Source organism: Aquarana catesbeiana, linkage group LG02 (assembly GCF_042186555.1).
Source record: "Aquarana catesbeiana isolate 2022-GZ linkage group LG02, ASM4218655v1, whole genome shotgun sequence".
Lineage (NCBI taxonomy): Eukaryota > Metazoa > Chordata > Amphibia > Anura > Ranidae > Aquarana > Aquarana catesbeiana.
The window spans coordinates 528,843,683-528,856,068 of record NC_133325.1 but is presented as its reverse complement, the minus strand read 5'-3'; positions in this window follow the sequence as shown (position 1 = coordinate 528,856,068).

Below are 12,386 nucleotides of genomic sequence, written 5' to 3'. Positions count from 1 at the left end.
CCTCCATTCCTCTAAAGCAAACTTTATAGCCAGCAGCTCTCTGTCACCCACGTCGTAATTGAGTTCCGGTGGACTGAGTCTCCGAGACGCGAAAGCTACTGGGTGTAGGATGGCCTTTGGTCCCTGTCTCTGGGAGAGAATTGCTCCAGTTGCGATTTCCGATGCGTCCACCTCCAGTATGAAGGGTTGAGTCGGGTCAGGATGACAGAGGATTGGAGCGGAACTGAACAATTCCTTTAGCTTAAGGAAAGCCTCTTGAGCAGCTGCGGACCACTGGAATGAACTATGTTGCCGGGTTAATTGGGTAATGGGTGCCACGATGGCCGAGAATCCAACAATAAATTTCCGATAGAAATTGGCGAACCCAATAAACCTCTGTACCCCCTTTTTATTAGATGGGGCCGGCCACTCCTGAATTGCCTGAATCTTCTGTGGGTCCATTGCAACCCCATTGGTAGAAAGTATGAATCCCAGGAATTGTATAGTTGATTTCTCAAACTCGCACTTTTCGGCTTTTAGGTATAGCTTGTGTTGTTGAAGAATGGCAAGAACCGTTTTCACGTGCCTCTTGTGCGTCTCCAGCGTAGGGGAGAAGATAAGGATATCATCCAGATATACCACAAGGAAGTCATCTAAATATTGTCGGAATATGTCATTCACTAAATGTTGGAAGGTGGCTGGAGCGTTGCAGAGTCCGAATGGCATCACTAAATACTCGAAGTGCCCGAATCTGGATCTAAAAGCCGTCTTCCATTCGTCTCCAGCCCTGATTCTGACGAGATTGTAGGCCCCTCGGAGATCAAGTTTAGAGAACACCTTAGCGGACCGGAACCTCTGGAATAACTCGGGAATGAGTGGTAACGGGTACCGGTTCTTAATTGTGATGTTGTTAAGTTGCCAATAGTCTACGCAGGGTCTTAAGGTACCGTCTTTCTTCCCAACGAAAAAGATACCCGCTCCGGCGGGTGAGGATGAAGGGCGGATGAAACCTTTCTCAAGGTTTTCGTCTATGTACTGCTTTAGAGCCTCCAGCTCGGTTTCAGAAAGAGGAAATATCCGGCCAAATGGAATCTCGGATCCAGGAAGAAGGTCAATTGGACAGTCGTAGGCCCGGTGAGGTGGTAGGCGGTCAGCCATTTGTTTACTGAAAACCTCTTTGAACTCGAGGTACTCGGAGGGGACGTGTTGGAGATTGCCTGGTGGTGCCACCATTGTGGCGCAAACTTTGGAATCCGGAAGCAGGCAATGCTGAGAGCAATACTGAGAAGAGAAGGACACTGTCTTGGTACTCCAATGGATTAGTGGATCGTGAGCTTGTAACCATGGTAGGCCAAGTATGATAGGGAAGATTGGTGAGCGAATTAGGTCAAGCCGTAAGAACTCCCGGTGGCCGGAGTCTGTGGTTACTGGAATAGGTTGGGTCTCCTGGGTGATGGGACCAGAGCAGGGAAGGGATCCGTCGGCCAAATGTATTTGTAGATCCTGTTCTTTGGTTTGTAAAGGGATCTTCAACCTGTGTGCCAAGGCGGAATCTATGAAACAACTGCAGGCTCCGGAATCAACGATGGCCTGCAGGCGAGTCTCCCTTTCCGGAAGCTGTAGAGAAACAAACAACATCACATAAGCCTTGGGAATGTTATTGTTTGGAAAGTTCAATACGTTTGACTGAGGGAACTTACTGGGCCTGATCGGACAGCTGCGTAGGAAGTGTCCGGTCCCACCGCAGTAGAGGCATAGGTTAGACTGCCGCCTGCGCTGCTTCTCTTCGGAGGTTAACGGACCTCGGACCAAACCGAGCTGCATTGGTTCGACCTCAGGAGCCGATGCAGTGGTGGCTGAAGGCGAGGTTGAGGATACTGTGGAGTGAGGCCTTGGCGACGCCCAGGCAGGGTGAGGCAACTGAAACCGTTCTGAGCGCCGTTCCCGAAGACGCCGATCGAGCTTCGTAGCTGCTTGAATGAGTTCCTCTAGTGAAGCAGGAGTCTCCATCCTAGCTAACTTATCTTTGAGTAATTCAGACAAGCCTTGACGGTATTGATAACGTAGGGCCGGCTCGTTCCAATTTGTGTCGGCCGCCCACTTACGGAATTCCACAGTATAGTCCTCAATAGGTCTTCTTCCTTGGGACAAATGGTGCAGGATAGCTTCGGCTGTAGCCATACGTTGCGGATCATCGTAGAGCTGGGTCATGCTCTCAAAGAAGGCCTCGATAGTGTTCAGGGCAGGACTGCTCTGTTCCATTAGGCTGTGGGCCCAAGCCTGGGGTTCTTCGGATAGCAGAGAAATCACAAACCCTACCTTGACGATTTCTGAGGAGAAGGTTCTTGGCTGTAGAGCGAAGTAGAGGGAACATGCGTTTTTAAAAGCCCTAAACTTCCTGCGGTCTCCCGAGAACCGTTCAGGTGTAGGGACCCGGGGTTCAGGAAGGGCCATGACCACCGTGGGATTGGCCGGAGCTTGGGGAAGTGAACCCCCACTGCTGGGTGCAGGAGCTGCGGCTGCGGAAGGTAGTAACCCGGTGATCTGCTGTAGACGGTTATCAATTTGCGTATAACCTTCTTGTAACTTCTGTACAGAGTCAGCGAGGGTAGATACCTGCTGGCACAGGATCTCCAGAGGAGAGCGTGCTCTGTCGGCCTCGGACATCTGGCTGGTTTGTACTGTCAGGGATAAATACTCACCGAGGCCGAGATGCCGAGAGCGGCTCGCCCTTACGACCACGCGCACCCAGACCCCCGAAATGGGTACAGAGGGCTGGAGGCACGCGGAGGCACGGGCTTCCGGTAGTGTGGTTGGTACCAAAGGCTGGAAGCGGGTGTCTCGGGATCCGCAGGATACAGGGCTGAGAACACAAGCAGAGGTAGAGAGCAACAGGTGGTAATCAGGGTATCACAAGATCCAGCAGAGCGGTAGTTAAGCAGGCCAGGGTCTGGTACACAGATTAGGCAGGTATAATCAAGACAGTCCAGCAGAGAAGTGGTTAAACAGGCCAGGGATTTGGTACACAGGTCAGGCAGGTTATTGACAGGATAGTCCAGCAGAGTAGTAGTTAAACAGGCCAGAGGTTTGGTACACAGGTCAGGCAGGTTATTGACAGGATAGTCCAGCAGAGTAGTAGTTAAACAAGCCAGGGGGTTTGGTACACAGATTAGGCAACAGGTACAGGGGCAATCCGGGAGAGAAGTGGTTAAACAGTCCAGCAGAGGTTCGGTACACAAATCAGGCAATCAGTACAGGGCAATCCGGGAGAGTAGTAGTTAAACAGGCTAGCAGAGGTTCGGTACACAGATCAGGCAATATCACAGGGAACACAGGCTCAGGGAACAGGGAGAGCTGACGACAAACCAGCAACCCGACTGGGTGCTGGAGTCGTCAGATAAAGCCTCCCTGCCCGGCGAGCGCGTCAGTGTGACGCGCTACCGGGCACCTGCACGGGCTACGGCGCGCACATGGGGACCGCCGTGCACCCGCGCGCGCCGCACCATCAGGCCGCGGACGGGTGTGCGGCGAAGCGCTCGTCCCGTGCGCATGCGCACCGGAGCCCGGCGAGCGGAGGCGCTCCCTGGCTCCTGACAGTGCTCCTTAGAAGACGCACACAAGGTGGAATGGGCCTGCCAGACCTATGGAGTTACTACCAAGCTGCTAAATTATCACAGTTCTCGATCATATACTCACAGGTAGGGATGAGCTTCCAGTTCGAGTCGAACTCATGTTCGACTCGAACATCGGCTGTTCAGTTTGCCGAACAGCGAACAATTTGGGGTGTTTGCGGCAAATTCGAAAGCTGCGAAACACCCTTTAAAAGTCTATGGGAGAAATCAAAAGTGCTAATTTTAAAGGCTTATATGCATGGTATTGTCATAAAAAGTGTTTGGGGACCTGGGTCCTGCCACAGGGGACATGTATCAATGCAAAAAGAAGTTTTAAAAATGGCCGTTTTTTCGGGAGCAGTGAGTTTAATAATGCTTAAAGTAAAACAATAAAAGTGTAATATTCCTTTAAATTTCGTACCTGGGGGGTGTCTATAGTATGCCTGTAAAGGGGCTCATGTTTCCCATGTTTAAAACAGTCTGACAGCAAAATGACATTTCAAAGGAAATTAATGAATTGTCGGTCCGACAATACACATAAAAGTTCATTGATAAAAACGGCATGGGATTTCCCCACAGGGGAACCCCGAACCAAAATGTTTTAAAAAATGGAGTGGGGTCCCCCTAAATTCCATACCAGGCCCTTTAGGTCTGGTATGGATATTAAGGGCAACCCTGCGCCACAATTTAAAAAAAAATGGCGTGGGGGTCCCCCCCAAAATTCATACCAGACCCTTCAGGTCTAGTATGGATTTTAAGGGGAACCCCGCGCCAAAATTTAAAAAAAAATGGCGTGGGGTCCCCCCCAAAAATCCATACCAGGCCCTTATCCGAGCACGCAACCTGGCAGGCCACAGGAAAAGAGGGGGATGAGAGAGCGCCCCCCCTGAACCATACCAGGCCACATGCCCTCAAAATTGGGAGGGTGCTTTGAGGTAGCCCCCCAAAAGCACATTGTCCCCATGTTGATGAGGACAAGGGCCTTATCCCCACAAAGATATATAAAAAGCAAGAAGTCACGCTAATCAGTGAGTAATATAAATTGATGGGCATAAGCTAAGATATTGAGTGACAAAAACAACCCATAACACAAATTAATAACAGAAATAAATGACCAGAAATTGAACTAAGGTGCATCTACCAGCACGTATCTAAATTGTGCATTAAATGTGCGAGTGCAAATGCTAGATATATAAAAAATGTGACAAAAAAAGTCCAAATAGCAAAGGTCCATAGGTAAATTGTGAAAACAAAAGTCAATCCATAAGTGAAAAAATTGAATCCATATTGTAAAAAATAAACCATCAAAAAATCCAATAGTGAATGCAAGTCCACAGTGATATATAGTAATTGCACACTATTGCACACCTAGCTTGAATCTCCCATCAAAACAGACCCCCCATAATGGCTCCTACTCTATCGCACTTCATGACCCTTTGTGACTTCCTATACAAATCCCCCTACCTAATATCGGATACTCACCCCTTAGCACACATTTTTCACAACCCCAGCTTTCCCCCTGGCCAAGATATTAAGGCGTTCCAATGGTGGACAAACAAGGGGTTATTCCATATTGGTCACTTTGTCTCCCCCATGGGCCCCATTACGGTAAGCCATTACAGTAGCAAACTGGACATGTCATCCTCTGAAAGGTCCCGTTTACATCAAATCTGACATTTTATCTTATCATTGTGGACTACAAAGCCTGAACCCTTGAATGTAACAGCATACGAAAAATGGTGCTCTGGATGCATGGATCAGAGGGGATGAAATTCTAGGATGCCTTACTCACAGAGAATACCGAGAAACCATCGTATGCACTGGGTTGGGAACAGGATCTTAAAGTCTCTTGGGATGCCAATACCTGGTCCTGCAAATTCCAGAAAGCCTTTAAGGGCATAGCCAATGTCTTCCTTATAGAAGCGAACGCTAAAATACTAACGCGGTGGTATAACGTACCCCTACGTCTGACTAAGACCTTTCCAGACACATCTCCCTTATGCTTTGGAGCAGTGGTTCTCAACTCCAGTCCTCAGGACCCACCAACAGGCCAGATTTTAAGTATTACCTTGGGGAGTTGTAGACTAGAATACTGCAATCCCTGAGCAGCAAATTATATCACCTGTGATGTATTTCAGCTATCTTGCAAACCTGACCTGTTGGTGGGTCCTGAGGACTGGAGTTGAGAACCACTGCTTTAGAGGATGTGAGATGACTGAATCTCTATACCACATATGGTGGGGGTGTCCTCGTATTCGGGGATTGTGGTAGAGGATATTTTCTTTAATACGTAAAGTGACCGACATATCTGTACCAAAAACACCTGAGATTGCCCTTCTGAACGGAAGCCCGTTAGGATGTCCTAAGCATCTCCAGACACTCATACACTTCATATTGCTGGGCACCAAACTCACGATAGCCTGAGCATGGAAACAGCCTACAGTGTCCCTAGCTGCTAAGAGGAAAATCTCATGGGTAATGGTTCAAGAAAAAACAGTCAGTATACTCCAGTCCACTACAGAAAAACACGACAAGATATGGGAACCCTGGAAGATCTATATACACAAACCTCCACAACCCCATTAGTAGTACACGACCAATCTACTTCTATGTAGCTCTCTGATGCCTAAAGATCTCCTCTCCTTCTTTCTTTTCCCTTTCCTTCCTCCTTCTACATTCCTCTCTGTACTACCTGGTAATCCACTTGCATAACTCCATATGCGAACACCGGGGACAGTCTGTCACTGACAATACTACAAGCCTAACTCTGGCAAACTTCTGCATCTGATAGTAAGGTCAACACATATGGTTAATAGGTGCACCTAAGACATTCACCAATTTCTCATCTTGATTTTATGTATCTGCATATTATCCAAGATTTCTTATAGGACGGGGATTAAGTGGGGCACATAAGATGCCAAATCTATCCACTGGTTATTGAATGTTTTTCTGTTTTATATATTTTTTATTATTCACTGGTGGCAAATTCTCCCTCCTCGCTACACAGTCTGATCCCACTAGGGTTGTCGGAATGAGGAAGAAAGGACTCAGTTGTTGGTAGGACGAACAACACAAACCCCACAAGTTTCCTTCACCATTTGGTGTTCTATGCCTTCACATGTTAATGCTTTGCTTGTATAACAGACATCCATACAGATGATTATTGCTAATTTCTTTCTTTGCAAAATCTCAATAAAAACATTGAAATGTAAAAAAATATCCCAAGCTTTTAACATCTCACGGAGCACTGTTCAATCCATCATCCAAAAATGGAAAGAGTATGGCACAACTGCAAACCTACCAAGACATGGCCGTCCACCTAAACTGACAGGCTGGGCAAGCAGAACATTAATCTGAGAAGCAGCCAAGAGGCCCATGGTTACTCTGGAGGAGCTGCAGAGATTGACAGCTCAGGTGGGAGAATCTGTCCACTGGACAACTATTAGTCGTGCACTCCACAAATATGGCCTTTATGGAAGAGTGGCAAGAAGAAAACCATTGTTGAAAGAAAGCCATAAGAAGTCCCATTTGCAGTTTGCGAGAAGCCATGTGGGGGAAACCGCAAACATGTGGAAGAAGGTGCTCTGGTCAGAAGAGACCAAAATTGAACTTTTTGACCTAAAAGCAAAACGCTGTGTGTGGCAGAAAACTAACACTGCACATCACCCTGAACACACCATCCCCACCGTGAAACATGATGGTGGCAGCATAATGTTGTGGGGATGTCTTTCTTCAGCAGGGATAGGGATCAGAGTTGATGGAAAGATAGATGAAGGGCAATCTTGGAAGAAAACCTGTTATGCCGCATACACACGATCAGAAATTCTGCCAGCAAAACTCCGATGAGAGCTTTTTGTCAGAAAATGTGACCGTGTGTATGCTCCATTAGTCTTTTGCTGGAGGAATTCCAGCCATCAAAAGATTGGGAGCATGTTCTCTATTTTTCGGTCGGGAAAAGTTCCTATCCGAAAATGCGATCGTCTGTACAAATTCCGATGCGCAAAATTCCTATGCATGCTCGGAAATAATTCAACGCATGCTCGGAAGCATTGGACTTCATTTTCTCGGCTCGTCGTAGTGTTATACGTCACTGAGTTCTTAACGGTCGAACGTTCAGAGAACTTTTGTGTGACCGTGTGTATGCAAGGCAAGCTTGAGCAGAATTCCATCGGAAAAACCATCCAAGTTTTTTCCAACAGAAAATCCGCTCGTGTGTACAGGGCATAAGAGTCTGCAAAAGACTTGAAACTCAGGCGGAGGTTCACCTTCCAGCAAGACAACGACCCTAAACATACAGCCAGAGCTACAATGGAATGGTTTAGATCAAAACATATTCATGTGTAGGGATGAGCCGAACACCCCCCCGGTTCGGTTCGCACCAGAACATGCGAACACCGTTAAAGCTTATGGGACACGAACGTGAAAAATCAAAAGTGTTAATTTTAAAGGCTTATATGCAATTTATTGCCATAAAAAGTGTTTGGGGAGCCAGGTACTGCCCCAGGGGACATGTATCAAAGCAAAAAAAAGTTTTTTATATGGCCATTTTTTCAGGAGCAGTGATTTTAATAATGCTTAAAGTGAAACAATAAAAATGAACCATTCCTTTAACCAGTTGCCGACCGCCGCACGACGATGTACGTCGGCAGAATGGCACGGGCAGGCATAAGGACTTACCTGTACGTCCTTGCCTGCCCGTGGGTGAGGGGTCCGATGGGACCCCCCCGGTGCCTGCGGCGGTCGGATTATCGTCAGGGGCGATCAAAGGTGAGGGGGAGGTCACTCATTCGTGGCTCCCCCCTCCCGATCGCTCCTGGCGAATGAAATGCTTCCTCGGCTTCTGTAATGTAAACAGAAGCGGAGGAAGTGATGTCATCTCTCCTCGAGCCGGTCTTTTCGTTCCAGCGTCGAGGAGAGAAGACATCCAAGTAAGTTTGCACAACATTACACTAACAGTACAACACACAGGCACACTTTTCACCCCCCCATCACCCCCCAGTCACCCCCCGATCACCCCCCTGTACCCCCTGTCACACTGACACCAAAAGCAGTTTTTTTTTTCTGATTATTGCATTGGTGTCAGTTTGTGACAGTTATAAGTGGTAGGGCAGTTAGGGTTAGCCCCCTTTAGGTCTAGGGTACCCCCCTAACCCCCCCAATAAAGTTTTAACCCCGTGATCACCCCCCGTCGCCAGTGTCACTAAGCGATCGTTTTTCTGATCGCTGTATTAGTGACACAGGTGACGCTAGTTAGGGAGGTGAGTATATAGGTTCGCCGTCAGTGTTTTATAGCGACAGGGACCCCCATATACTACCTAATACAGGTTTTAACCCCTTGATTGCTCCTAGTTAACCCTTTCACCAGTGATCACCGTATAAGTGTTACGGGTGACGCTGGTTAGTTAGTTTGTTTTTTATAGTTTTAGGGCACCCACCGTTTATTACCTTATAGAGGTTTAACCCCCTAATTGCCCGGCGGTGATATAAGTTAAGTTTTTAGGGTCAGATAAGGTCTGCGTCACCCCAGGCAGCGTCAGGTTAGCGCCAGTACCGCTAACACCCACGCACGCAGCATACACCACCCTTAGTGGTATAGTAACTGAACGGATCAATATCTGATCCGATCAGTTCTATACTAGCATCCCCAACAGTTTAGGGTCCCCAAAAATGCAGTGTTAGTGGGATCAGCCCAGATACCTGCTAGCACCTGTGTTTTGCCCCTCGGCCCAGCCCATCCAAGTGCAGTATCGATCGATCACTGACACTTACAAAACACTAAGCACACATAACTGCAGCGTTTCACAGAGTCAGGCCTGATCCCTGCGATCGCTAACAGTTTTTTGGTAGCGTTTTGATACAGTCGCTGACAGTCAGGAGCTTTTTTGCCTGTGAGTCTCACTAGTGTACCCCTAAAGTTAGAGCCCAAAATGGCAAATCGAAGGTACACTAGTGAAGAGGCCTACACGTTTCTGAACATGACGGATAGTGAAGTTGTGGTCCCTGCCAAGGTCAGGCGTACCAGACCACAAACTTCTTCTTCTGTCCTTGATGTGCAAGAACCGCAGGGCTCTCGTATGGAGGAGAGAAGTACTAGCGCCGCTATTCCTTCTGGTGAACTGGCAAGCATCAGCGGCCTAGTACACCCTGGTCGTACATCCAGCACTGCAGTATCACGTGGTGACGTGGCGAGTGCCATAAGTGCAGTTCAAGCTGGCGAGGTGGCAAGCACAAGTAGTGTCCTGCTGCCACCAAGGCCCGTCGTGCCCATATTGCCCTTCCTGCTACATTCGCCAATCCTAATTGGGAGCCCACCACTTCTGCAGCACCCGTACTTCCCCCATTCACTGGCCAACCTGGAATTCAGGTGGAAGCAGTTGATTTTACGCCACTTGATTTTTATTCACAGTTTTTCACCGAAGATCTCTATAGATCTATTGTGGACCAAAGCAATTTATACGCTGGTCAACACATCGCCACTATTCCCCAGTCCTCCCTTGCCAGAGATTGGAGACCAATTACGGTCTCCGAATTTAAGCTCTTTCTGGGCCTTTCCCTCAACATGTGCATTACTAAAAAGAGTGAGTTGCGGTCATATTGGTCCACTGACCCAGTTCACCATATGCCCTTGTTCTCTGCCTCCATGACCAGGGCACGATATGAGCAGATCTTGCCGTTCATGCATTTCAACAACAATGAACTCTGTCGTCCTCGTGGAGACCCTGAATATGATCGGCTCTACAAAATTCGTCCCCTCGTAAACCACTTCAACCAACGTTTTGCAGACTTGTTTACTCCCCATCAAGTTTTCTGCGTTGATGAGTCCCTGATTACATTTTCTGGCCGCTTGTAATTCAAACAGTACCTTTCCAGCAAACGTGCCAGATACGGGGTCAAGATGTATAAGTTCTGTGACAGGGCCACAGGTTATACATGTAGTTTTATGGTTTACGAGGGCAAAGATAGTCACGTAGAGCTGACAAACTGCCCTGACTACATAGGAAGCGCTGGCAAGATTGTGTGGGACTTGGTGTCACACTTATTCCCTTGTCCATTTATATGTGGACATTTACACGAGCGCGCCACTTTTTAGTCACCTTTTTGATCATCAAATTGGAGCATGTGGCACCGTGCGATCTAATCGCTGGGGCCTTCCCCAGCGGCTTGTAGATTCCCGCCTTAGGCTGGGGGAGAGAGCCTGCTTGCGGTGTAATAATTTGCTCGCTATGAAGTGGAGGGACAATAAGAATGTTTTAGTTCTTACCTCCCTTCATGCAGACACGACGGTCCAAATTATTACGGTGACTGCTGTTGTGGAGAAACCCCTCTGTGTCCACGAATAAAACCAAAATATGGGAGGGGTGGACCTCAACGACCAGTTGTTGGTGCCTATATACCAAACAAAAAATCACAAAACCCGAAAAAGCACCGAATTTAAAAAAGGCTGACTTCAAAGCCCTAAGAGATTTGAACTTATTACTACAAGAGAACAATGCCTTGGAAGATGGATGGGAAGAAGAACTGGAAAGTGGGGGGAGTGATGAGGAGCAATCAGAAGAGGAGGGTGCGAAACCCAGTTTAAATCCAGACAAAAAATTTAAAAAGAAATCACACAAATTTCCACCTCTTAACCTCAACCCAGCGATAGCACTATTTGTTAAGCAGACAACTAGAGAAATTGAGAAATTGGATAGACATAAAACTAGAAACAACCTCAGGCCAGAACTCCAACATGCACTTAACACACTCAAAAACTATATGAATATCACAATCAAGGCATCGGACAAAGGGGGCAACATCGTCCTGATGGACAATGAAAATTATGAAAGGATGTGTCTCAACATACTTAATAACAACAAATGTTACAAGAAGATTTCCCCGGCAACAGTGGAAAGATTTAATCAGGAATTCCTATACCTGGTTGATGAATCCTTCAATGAGGGGGCCATCAACCGGGAAATGTGGGAATTCATACGAATAAGGCACCCCCGCATGCCCACTTTTTACGCCTTACCCAAGGTGCATAAAAAATTGAATGATCCACCCGGGAGGCCAATCATCTCGGGCAACGGCTCCATCACAGAAGGCATTAGCCAGATTATAGATCACCATCTCAGACCACATGTCATGGATTTACCCTCTTACACTAGAGACACGATCCATCTGCTGCAAATCCTGGACAATTTGGTTATCCCGGACTCTGCTCTCCTAGTGACCATCGATGTGGAATCACTTTACAATATTATCCCACATGATGCTGGAGTAGCAGCTGTCGAACGTGTCTTGAGGCAATGAGTGACCACAGATTGGAAGTTCAATGCCTTTATACTTCAAATGTTGGAATTCATCCTGAAACATAACACCTTTCTGTTCAGGGCTCCCACTACCTCCAGGTGCAGGGAGTGGCTATGGGGACGTGCACCCTCATATGCCAACCTGTACCTGGGGGAGTGGGAGAAAGATTTTCTGTCAGGAGAGGGGTCGTCTATGTACTCTGACCACATCTGTATGTGGCAGAGATACATAGACGACATCTTCATCATCTGGGATGGCTCAGAGGATGCACTCAGAGACTGCCTGAACTCCATGAACCAGAACAGCTTCAATCTTTTTTTCACCATGTCCTATGACTCCAAGGAAGTTAACTTCTTGGATATCACAATCTTTAAAGATCAGATTGGAGGACTCTCAAGCAAGCTGTATAGAAAAGAGACAGCGGGCAACACACTGCTACACGCAGATAGTTTCCATCCAGAGCCACTGAAAAAATCCATCCCATTTAGTCAATTTTTAAGACTA